Source organism: Triticum dicoccoides, chromosome 6B (assembly GCF_002162155.2).
Source record: "Triticum dicoccoides isolate Atlit2015 ecotype Zavitan chromosome 6B, WEW_v2.0, whole genome shotgun sequence".
Classification (NCBI taxonomy): Eukaryota; Viridiplantae; Streptophyta; class Magnoliopsida; order Poales; family Poaceae; genus Triticum; species Triticum dicoccoides.
In genome coordinates this window covers 688,856,259-688,867,853 of record NC_041391.1, presented here as the reverse complement: position 1 = coordinate 688,867,853, position 11,595 = coordinate 688,856,259, and the positions used below count along the sequence as shown (strand labels likewise).

At 49.1% G+C, this 11,595-nt stretch overlaps 2 pseudogenes; one reads left to right on the top strand and one right to left on the bottom strand.

The window, feature by feature from the left end:
- The first annotated feature begins 472 nt into the window (after positions 1-472).
- Positions 473-7,870, top strand: LOC119321920 (annotated as a pseudogene).
- A 1,995-nt stretch (positions 7,871-9,865) lies between these two features.
- LOC119321512 overlaps positions 9,866-11,595 on the bottom strand; it is a 4,767-nt pseudogene continuing 3,037 nt past the window's right edge.

The window sequence follows — 11,595 nt, the reverse complement described above, 5'->3', positions numbered from 1 at the left end:
GTATCGTCGTGCATTTATCTTGCCAGTAATGTTCTGTGATGCTCTGATGCACTTCGGGAATTGGTTATCTTGTCTTCAGTGCAAAATATTTGTTTATTAATGCATGAGAAGAATCCTTGTTACTACCTTGAACCTGTTTTATAATCCATATTGTTATGCACTAGCGCGTGTGCGTGTGAAATAGATGGATTATGGTCCCGTACCCAATAAGATGGATATGTGTGTGTGTTAGAGAGAGAGAGGGAGAGGGGGAGAGAGAGTGAGGAGGAGGGAGGAAGAGAGTGTGTGTGAGAATTTGATGGTAAAAAGGTCGTCAATGTCACTTGATATGTATGAAAATATTAAATGTAATATTAACATAATTGATATTGAACTCTTAAGGTTAATGTGGTCCCGTCGCACGGGTGTTCTTCTAGTGTATATATCGGAGCACAAGCAGGGAAACCAACAGAGGATACCATGTCAAGCTAGGATGGCGACCACCACCATACTGCTGCTGCTCATCGTGCTGCCTTTGCTGGGTGCAGCGGCGTCGGCTCAGGGCGTGGCGCTGCCGGGGTGCCCGGACAGGTGCGGCAACATCACCGTCCCTACCCCTTCGGCATCGGTGCCGGCTGCTACCGTGACGACGGCCAGCAGGGCTTCCAGCTCGAGTGCGACGTCTCCGGCCCCGGCAGCTCCCTGCCACGCCTCACCGTGTTCGGTTACAATCACCGCCTGGGGGCCCTCTACATCGCGTCCGGCGAGGCCCGCGCCTACCTCAACGCGACGAGGGAATGCTACAACTCTAAATTGAAACCGAATAGATCGATAGTATTTTTGCCATACTTTGCCCAGCGTGGGGCTTTCTCATTATATAGACAACAACATATACATTGTTTGGAGTACAAGGCAAGGCTAAGGATCACAACCGATCCTTGCCATAGTTAGGATATACACAATCCCTAAACAATAGGTAGAGCTAACCAACGCTATCGCTTAACACTCCTCCTCAATCTGAACCGACGTGAACGAGGTTTAGATTGGACTGAAATCGACGGAGGGTGAGATGAGTAGCGGGTTTAGTGAACATGTCAGCTAGTTGATCACCAGACGCGATGAACCAAACATCAAGAGCGCCCATGGCCACCTTCTCGCGAACGAAGTGGAAGTCAATCTCAATATGCTTGGTACGTGCATGGAAGACAGGATTCGCCAATAAATACGTAGCGCCGAGGTTGTCACACCATAAAACTGGGGGTGTCGAGAGATGCACTCCAAGATCCCGCAGCACATACTGTATCCAAGTAGCCTCGGCAGTGCCATTAGCCAGGGCTTTGTATTCAGCTTCGTTACTCGAACGAGAGACAGTGGGTTGCTTACGAGAGCTCCACGAGACAAGGTTTGGACCAAAGAAGATGGCGAAACCGCCAGTGGAGCGCCAATCATCGGAACAGCCATCCCAATCAGCATCAGTGTAGATGTGGAGAGCACACGAAGGAGAACGTGCAAACTGCAGTCCCGTAGAGACAGTGCCCTTGACATACCGAAGGATACGCTTGACTGCTTCATAATGAACAGTGGTCGGTTGAGACAGAAACTGGCAAACTTTGTTGACAGCAAAGGAAATATCTGGCCGCGTCAAAGTGAGATACTGCAAACCCCCAACCAAACTTCGGTATTTAAAGGCATCGTCAGCAGAAAGCACAATACCAGCAGTACGAGAGAGTTTATCCGTGGAAGACATGGGGGTGGGAACTGAACGACAACTCTCCATGTTAGCACGATGCAGAAGATCAAGGGCATACTTATGCTGAGTAAGAAGTAGGCCAGAAGAACGATATTTAGCCTCAATACCGAGAAAATACTCCAAACGCCCAAGATCCTTGATAGGAAAAGTGCCGGCGAGAGTCTGAACAAGACGATCAACAGCAACAGCCGAAGAACCAGCTATAACAATGTCGTTAACATACACCAACATGAATACCTGAACACCTTGATGATCAAAGATGAACAGAGAGGTATCTGCTTTGCTGGAAACAAAACCAAGCTGATGAAGTTTATCACTCAAACGGGCATACCAGGCGCGAGGAGACTGCTTGAGACCATACAAAGCACACTGAAGTTTGCAAACATGTCGCGGATACCGAGGATCCTCAAAGCCAGGAGGCTGCTGCATATACACGTCCTCAGACAAGAAACCATGGAGAAACGCATTACTGACATCAATCTGGCGAAGACACCATCCACGCGACACGGCGAGGGAGAGCACAAGACGAACAGTGACAGGTTTGACCACCGGACTAAAGGTGTCATGATAATCGATGCCATACTGCTGAGTGAAACCACGAGCAACGAGACGGGCTTTGTATTTATCAACAGAGCCATCAGGGCGAAACTTCGTCTTGAATATCCATTTACTGCCAACAATGTTAGTACCGGGGGGTCGAGGGACAAGTACCCATGTGTGAGTCCGCTGAAGGGCGTCGAACTCTGCCTCCATGGCGGTCCTCCATGCCGGTTCCGAAAGAGCAACCCGATGCGTCGCCGGAACAGCAAGAAACGCTCCGCGGCGATACGGGTCATACCGGACCGTACCGCCCGTCCATACCTTCGGACGGAACACATTGTTGCGCTGCCATGTCGTCATAGGTTGAAGCGCTGTCGGAGGAGCAGGCGGCACTGAGGATGTCGCAGAGGAGGAGACATCGGCAGAGGGCGGCGGCGAAAGATCCTCTCCCTGGTCGAGTACAGGGGAGCTGGCCACTGGAGAGAACGGACCAGCTTCAGCGTCGGGCCCAGTAGCGGCGGTGGGCGACTGCGGCCCATCGGATGGGCTAGAGGCGGAGCACGGCGAGAATGAGGCAGTAGCCAGGCGTGGGCTGGCGGGCCGAGGCGAAGCGCTGGGCGCCTCGGGGGGCGGGACATGCACATGCACGTCGGGCGATCCTGCGCCTTGTACGTCGATCGCCCGGGCTGGTACCTGAACAGAAACAACAGAAGAAGCACCAGTAGCATCAACGGGTAACAAGGACATGTCATAATTACGCACATGGTCATTCTGAACAGCTGGTTCTTTCGGAGGAAAAGACACAAGGAGGAGCTGAGACACGTCGACCACCGCACCTGGAGTGGCAAACGGAAAAACATTCTCGTCGAAAGCAACATCGCGAGATATGTAGATGCGACCGGTACTGCGATCGAGGCATTTGTAGCCTTTGTGCATATGACTATATCCAAGAAACACGCACATTTTGGAGCGAAACTCTAACTTACGGGAGTTATATTTACGGAGGCTAGGCCAGCAAGTGCATCCAAACGTACGAAGGAAGGAGTACTCGGGGGCTATGTTGAGAAGGCGAAATAGAGGAGTGGCATGATTTATGACTGGGGTAGGCATTCTATTGATAAGATAACATGCGGTGAGGAACGCTTCATCCCAGTAACGGAGGGGAAGAGAGGAATGCGCAAGGAGAGCTAGCCCAGTCTTGACAAGATGTCGATGCTTCCGTTCAGCAATACCGTTTTGTTGAGATGTATGGGGACATGACACACGGTGGGAAATACCGGTGCGCTGGAAATAGGCATGGAGACGGTGATACTCACCGCCCCAATCAGACTGCACGGCGCGAATAGTGGTGTTTAAGAGACGCTCAACGTGCTTCTGAAACACATAAAAAACATTCTCAACATCGGATTTATGCTTAAGCAAGTATATCCAACAGTAGCGACTATAGTCATCAATAAAACTAACGTAGTATTTAAAACCCCCAGAAGAGGATAACGCCGGACCCCAAACATCGGTATGAACAAGCTCAAGAGGTGCAGTAGACACACGAGTGGAATAACCATAAGGCAATTGATGACTCTTAGCACGCTGACAAGCATCACAAATAGAAGACTCATTGTTTAGAGTACACGGGAGATTATTTGACTTGATAGTGGTTTGAACTACTTTATTTGACGGATGACCAAGACGCTGGTGCCAGTGGTGCGATGAAAGCTTGACACCAGAAGATGCATGCTTCTCATGATGGGAGGCTCGACCGAACGGAAGAGGATAAAGGCCGCCACAACTCCTACCGCGAAGGAGGATTTTCTTCGTTACCTTGTCCTTAACAAGAAAGAAATATTTGTGAAATTTGAGGAAGATGTCATTGTCAGAAACAAGGAGATAAACGGAGAGTAAATTTTTGGCTAACGAAGGGACATGGAGGATATTGTTCAAGACTAGGGAAGAACCAGCTAAACGAGATTGACCAATGTGCGTAATAGACATACCTGAGCCGTTTGCGGTTTGAACCTGGTCCTTCCCGTGGTAGCGTTCATGGATGCCTAGTCGGTCCATGTCATTAGTGAGATGATCGGTTGCCCCTATGTCGAAGAACCACGGCTGTGACTGGGGCACCCGCTCGTTGTGGCCGTGGGTGGAGGCGGCAGCGTTGCCGGAGCGCTGTCCATCGGCCTAGAAAGCGTCATTGTAGCGATTCTTGCAGGAGAGGGCCTCATGACTCCATGCCTTGCAGACCTGACAACGTGGGCGCCAGCGACGGTTGCCACCGCCGCCGCCTTGTCCGCCGGTACCGCCGCGCCGTTGCGGTTTGTGTTCCGGTTGCCCTGCTGGCCACCGTTGTAGGAGCCTCCACCGCCATAGTGGCCACCACCGTGTTGGCCACCGCTGCCATGCGATGGGCCACCACCAGAGCGCCCGGTGTTGTCGAAAGGGCGGCCGCCACCGCGGCTGCTGTCACCCTGCCGAACCGCGGCGTTCGCCGAGGAGGAGTATCCGCCGGCCTGGGCGTTCTGCACCTGGATCGCCTCACAAGAAAGCAACATGGGGTAAAATTCAGAGAGAGACAGGGAGGCGTTGGCGGCACCGAGAACGGCGAGAGCCTGCTGCAGTGCCTCGAATTGGGATCCGAGGCCAACAACGATGTAGTCGATCAGTTCATCGTCGGGGACGGGGGAGCCCGCCATTGCCATGGCGTCGGCAAACCCTTTCATCTTGCTGTAGTAGTCGGCGGCGGACATGTCGTTCTTCTTTAACGTCGTCAGCTGGCGACGGATCTGACGGATCTCGGCCCGATTTTGGGCGGAAAACAGGTCGGTGACGCAGCCCCACACCGAAGCCGACGTGGTGCGCCCGACCATCTGCGCGAGGATGTCCTCGCTCATCGATCCGACAAGAATCGAGAGGACACACTGGTCGGCGTACCACCAGCGCGCAAACTCCGGGTTGGCCGCCGTGGTGGCGGTGTCCCCGCTTCCCGTGGTGATGGTGGCGGGAGGGCAGGCGCAAGACCCGTCCAGGAAGCCATACCACCCTTGGCCGGCAATGGCAGGCATGACCTGGGTTTTCCACAGGAGATAGTTGGAGTGATCTAAACGGACGGTAATGGTGTTGTTGAAAGTGGTAGGGAGGGTGGTGGGGATGGAGGTGGCAAGGCCGGCGGCTAAGGAAGCGGAAGAGGAGGAGGTGAGCGCGCCGGCGGTGGTGCCAGAGAGCTGCAGCGTGGGCGTTGTCATCGCGCGCAGCCTCGGGAGATTGGATCGGAACGATCGCTCTGTTACCAAATTGAAACCGAATAGATCGATAGTATTTTTGCCGTACTTTGCTCAGCGTGGGGCTTTCTCATTATATAGACAACAACATATACATTGTTTGTAGTACAAGGCAAGGCTAAGGATCACAACCGATCCTTACCATAGTTAGGATATATACAATCCCTAAACAATAGGTAGAGCTAACCAACGCTATCGCTTAACACTCTACTGGCGGGCTCTTGACCGGAAAGGCACGTTCATGTCCCTCGGAACCAGCAGTTACCTCTTATAGTCCACCAACAACCGCCTGGTCGCGCTCGGCTGCCCCAACCTCGGCTTCTTCGTCGACGCTGCCGGCTACTACGTCAGCGGCTGCATGTCCGTGTGCCGGCCGTCGCGGTACGCCATGCCGGGCCCGTGCACCGGCGTCGGGTGCTGCCAGAGCGCGATACCGCGCGGGATCAGCTTCTTCGAGCCGCACCAGCGCAACTTCCCGCCGCAGCAGGACGACAACTCCGCCTTCATCAGCAACGCCACGTCCTGCCACTACGTGTTCCTCGTCGGACTTCGAGCTACAGCGACTGGTTCAGCTACAGGGACTGCGTCTTCCTCAACCGCACCGACGACTTCGACGTGCCCGTCGTGCTGGACTGGGCCATTCGGAACGTCGGCAACTGCAGCGCCGCCAGACGTAACGCCACCGACTTCGCCTGCCGGAGCGCGCGCAGCGAGTGCTTCAACGTCCCCAACGGCCCCGGGTACCGGTGCAGCTGCTCCAGCGGCTACGACGGCAACCCCTACCTCGACGGCGGATGCACAGGTACACACCCTCTTGATTCCTGAATCAGTTCTGAAGTGTTGTGCTCTGTTGCTACATTTTTGGTTTCTCTGATGAAATCTTGAAATTGCTTTGCAAACTGAAGACATCGACGAGTGCAAACTGAAAGGCGAGTACCCGTGCTTGCACAAACACGCAGGGAAGCTACACTTGCCAATGCCCTCCCGAGACAAGCGGAGATGCCACCAGGAAGGATGGCTGCCGGCCAAAGGACAAGTTCACCTATCACCTTAGCTCTGAAGATCGTTACAGGTAACACATTCACTTATCAAGTATAGATAATAATGAATCTGAACTAATGATCGAGTATGCAATGTGTCATATCCTGGAGTCAGCGTGGGGGTGTTCTTGTCAGTGTTAATGTGCTTCTGGCTCTACTTGGGGCTGCAGAAGAGAAAAATCATCAAGGCAAAGCAGAGCTTCTTCGAGCACAACGGAGGCGTCATCCTGCAGCAGCAGATGCGCTCCTACAGTGGCGCCGCCAGGGGAGGCGGTGGCGGGTTCAAGATATTCTCGGAAGAGGAGCTCAAGAAAACGACCAACAACTTTTCCGCCGACCAAATCCTCGGCCGCGGCGGGCACGGCATTGTGTACAGAGGTGTTCTGGAGGACAAGACCATTGTGGCCATCAAGAAGTCTAAAATGATGGAGGCCACAGAGACGCGAGGGTGATGCTCATCCTCTCCCAGATCAACCACCGAAACGTCGTCAAGCTGCATGGTTGCTGCCTCGAGGTGGAGGTGCCGATGTTGGTCTATGAGTATGTCTCCAACGGCACTCTCTACCACTACATCCATGGCAGTGAGGGCCACGACACCAACAAGGCACTCGACACCCGCCTACGGGTAGCGGCAGAGTCGGCCGAGGCGCTGTCGTACATGCACTCGTCGGCCTCGCCACCGATCCTCCACGGCGATGTCAAGACGTCCAACATCCTGCTCGACGGCAGCCTCACCGCCAAAGTCTCTGACTTTGGGGCGTCGAAGCTGGCGCCGAGTGACGAGGCTGAGATTGCGACACTGGTGCAAGGCACCTGTGGGTACCTGGACCCCAGAGTACCTCATGACATGCCAGCTAACGGACAAGAGTGATGTATACAGTTTTGGCGTCGTTTTGCTTGAGCTCTTGACGGGAAACAAGGGCCAGAGGAGGACAGGAGCCTCGTGTCCCGATTCACGACGGTCGTGAAAGCAGGCCGGCATGGCGAGCTCCTTGATGACGGGTGAGATTGGAGATGGGCCTGGAGGCGCTGGAGGAAGTAACACACCTCGTATGCGGTGTGTGAGCATGATCAGGGAGGAGCGCCCGTCGATGAAGGAAGTTGCAGAGAAGTTGGAAGCTCTGAGGAGGTATCAACGGAACCCATGGGGTCAGGCTGGTTCCGATTCGGAGGAGGGGCAAAGTTTGCTTGGCAGAGACGGACAGCAACAACGTGATGTGAATTATAAGTTGAGACCGCAAGACGTGCTTGATCTTGAAGAGGGTAGCACATACAGTTTTAGCTTGTAGTTTTTTTTTGTCTGCGAGGGCTTTTAGTTTGTAGATTGTTTGAATGTTTGCTGGACTCCTTTTAAAGTCTGTCACAAATGTGTAAAGTCTATTGGGTCTAACAACAGAAATGTACATTAGTTCCTTCTGAAAGGAATGTCTTCTTGCGAGAACGAAAAGAATGCTCATTAACAAAAGAGAAACACAACTAAAAAATAAGAGAGAAATGTACCATGCAAAAAAAAAAACTAGGGGACATGCTCCTCGAAAGTACCATACGACAGACCCCAACGGTGAAAATGAATCGTAATTCCGATGTTCGATTCAAAAGTTATGGCTTTTTAGAAATTCTGAAACCTGAATTAAATGTGTCCACACCTGTCACATGGATACTTTTGCAGTCATTTTTTATTTTTTTCTGTTCACATGATACTTTTCGTAATATGGATTAGAGTTTTCCCTATATGGATTAGATGGGGCAAACTATTTCCAAATATGCCCGGCTACTTTAGACGTCTAGCGAGTCAATGGCAACTTGCTAGACGAGTACGAAAAAAAAAGTTTCTCGTCTTACCTGGAAAAAAACCCAGTCATCTCACCTTTTGTTCTGGTCGAAAATCCTATACATAGGGACGATTTTTCCACAGACCCTCCACTAATATTTCACTAATTATCCATGAATTATCGTTGCATCTCCCTCTTTAAACAACATCGCCATCTTATCTTACAAATTAACTCTACATGATTGGTCCGTAGCCGTAGCAAAACTCTGTTTGGGTACTCATGTTGTACAACACTTTAGTTGAAGACGCTGAAAGGGCGAAAAGATCTCGAAACATATTTTCATCCCATTTCATAAATAAAGCACAAACTTCCAAACTGATAGAAGATGATGAAGAAATTTCTCTTACAAAGAATGTCAAAATAAAAACGACATCCGAGGGAGAAGTGAGAAGACACCAACTCCATGTCAAGGAATAAAACAGGAGTAGCCACAATCTTCATTTGTACTTCTCATATAGTCATATTGCAAGACAAATGATTTATTAGTTTATACATGCAAATTTGTCACGAATCTCAAAGCAAGCTCTGGAAGGCTGATTCTTCACCGTTAGGTACCCCAACGCCGGATTCCATTCAAACGTCTGGAGTGAACTGATGAACACCATTGCAGTCTGGATTATGGACGGTGACGCTGCAGGCTGCATGTGGCCGCTGTTTGCTCTCTCCTTCGCATTGCTTTGCCTGGGCTCAGACTTTTTATCTGAACCAAATCAGCACTTCGTTGTTTCTTTAGGGAAATAAATACACCTGCTCGATGAAACAGAGTCCTCTGCTCTGCACTGTCATTTTCACACCACACTGGAACAGAGTCATGCGATTGGGCCGGGGGCCTAGAAATCATGTCTTCTGTTTTCTGCAGTCTATCGTCGTCGGAGTTGTATCATGGTAGCCACTGAGAACAGAAGACATTAAGAATTAGAGTTGTCCCATATTGAGTTTTGTGAACGACCACTTTGAGATGTTTTAGTTTCATTGTTAAAGAAATATCACCATGCATTTTCCAGATATTCAGGTCAGTGCTGCTGACAATGCAAGACCACCCACGATTCACTGGAATCCAAAAGCATGGACAAAAATGGCACATGTATACCTTAACATAGCAGAACATGTGTACAAGAAGATTATCCAAGATTCACTATCAAGACAAATAAAATTTGAAGAAAGCAGCCCAACTTGTGAGGGTTGAGTTTATTCTGAGTAGCAAATTCTTGAAAGAACTCTTGTATGAGAAATAAAAATTCTAGAAAAAACACATAGAATAACTCTTAAACTCTTCACTGCAATTCTAAAGAAAAAACATAGAATAACTCTTAAACTCTTCACTGCAGTACTGGTCAGCATGTCCACTGCTGAAAAACATTTCTTTCTTATGACAATAAAAAGAAAAATACAAAGTTATAACTCGGAATTCCAGAAATATTTGGGAACCAGATCAGCATATGACATGAACTGTCACTCCAGACTGAAGAAAGTAGCAGAGGATTGGGAATGACCTTTGTCGACCATTTGAATGGCCAAAGGTTGATAACTAGGGACAGTTGGTGGTTGACAGCTAGTGACTAATGGTTGGATTTCTTCGTCGCTTCCTTCACCAATTTGACATGAGCTCAACCTTTTTGTTCTCAAATGTTGTAATGTACTCTCCACTTGCTTCATGGTAGGCCTTTCTTCTCCGCGAAGACGCAAACACATCTCCGCAAGAGAGGCAATGGTATTAATTTCATCCTCAGTTGCTTCTTCAAGAACTTGAATGGCCACAACCTCTCTTACCGGCCTCACTTTGATCTGTGAAATGAAGTAAATGGACAAGTTTTGGTAACACTCTCCACCTGCATTGCTTCGGAAAACCGGCTCTATTCTTGTAAGCAACTCTAGGAGTAACATGCCAAAACTGTACGCATCACTTTTCTCATTTAGTTGCCTAGTTTGATAATATTCTGGATCCAAGTATCCATATCTTCCTTGTACATTTGTAGTCACATGAGTTTGGTGAATTCGAATTGTTCTCGATGCACCAAAATCTGAAACTTTAGCGGTGTAATATGCATCCAACAATATATTAGAGGACTTGACATCACGATGAAAAACTGATATGGAAGCAGATGTATGTAAATAACATAGAGCTCCAGCAGATTCTAGAGCAATCCTCAAACAGTCATCCCAGGATAAAGAGTGCCCACTGACTGACTCACCATGCAGAACATCAAATAAAGAGCCATTAGGGATAAAATCAGACACCAACAGGAGCACCTCTGTTTCAAGACAACATCCAAAGAGCTTCACGATATTTCGATGATTTATCTGAGAGAGGATTGCAATCTCATTAATAAACTCATTTATCTCAGCTTCCTCAAGAAGTTTTTAATTTTTTATAGCTACCACACGTTGGTCAAATAAGATGCTTTTGTATACCATGTCGTGCCCTCCACGTCCTACAATTCGAGTATCATCAAAATTGTTTGTTGCCTTCTCCAACTCTTCTAACGAGAAGTTCGTTGTCCTATCACTTACATTTTCATCAGATAATATGAGTTCTTCCAACAGAAGGCCCTGGTTTTTACAGAAGTACATCCTGCGTCGTTGTTTCCTGATACCTCTTTTCCATCTATAGAAAAAGAATACCCCACTCAAACCAACAAGTAGCATTCCCAAGGCAGCGCCCAGTCCAACCATAACACCTATGTGCAAATGTGTAACCATTTACCCCATAAGTTTCGGCTGTATGTACCTATGATCAAATATAAATGGCAAGATATGTATGTACCTATGATGAGATTTTTTTCGGTTTGGATGTGGTGCACTGCATTTTCTTTGGATAATGCTTTGCTTTCTGAGGGCAACAAACAAAGTCTCCGATGGTATTGTGGCAGGTCCCATCACAAATGTTTTTATCAAGGCACTCGTCAACATCTGCAAGAGAAGGACGCGTTGGTAAGTTGGGAATTGAAAGAAAAACATTCAAACAAACACAATATTCCCAAGCAACACTAGCTAGAAATGTTATGCATCTTCAATAGCTGCCCTATTTTTGGCACGAAAATACACTACTAGAAAATACCTTATAGATAGATACTTAGTAGTAGCGAGGGGTATATGGGCCGTGTTGCTACTAATTAGTAGTAGCGCATGGTATATACCCCACGCTACTACTAAGTTGATAGTAATAGCGCGAGCTATAAACC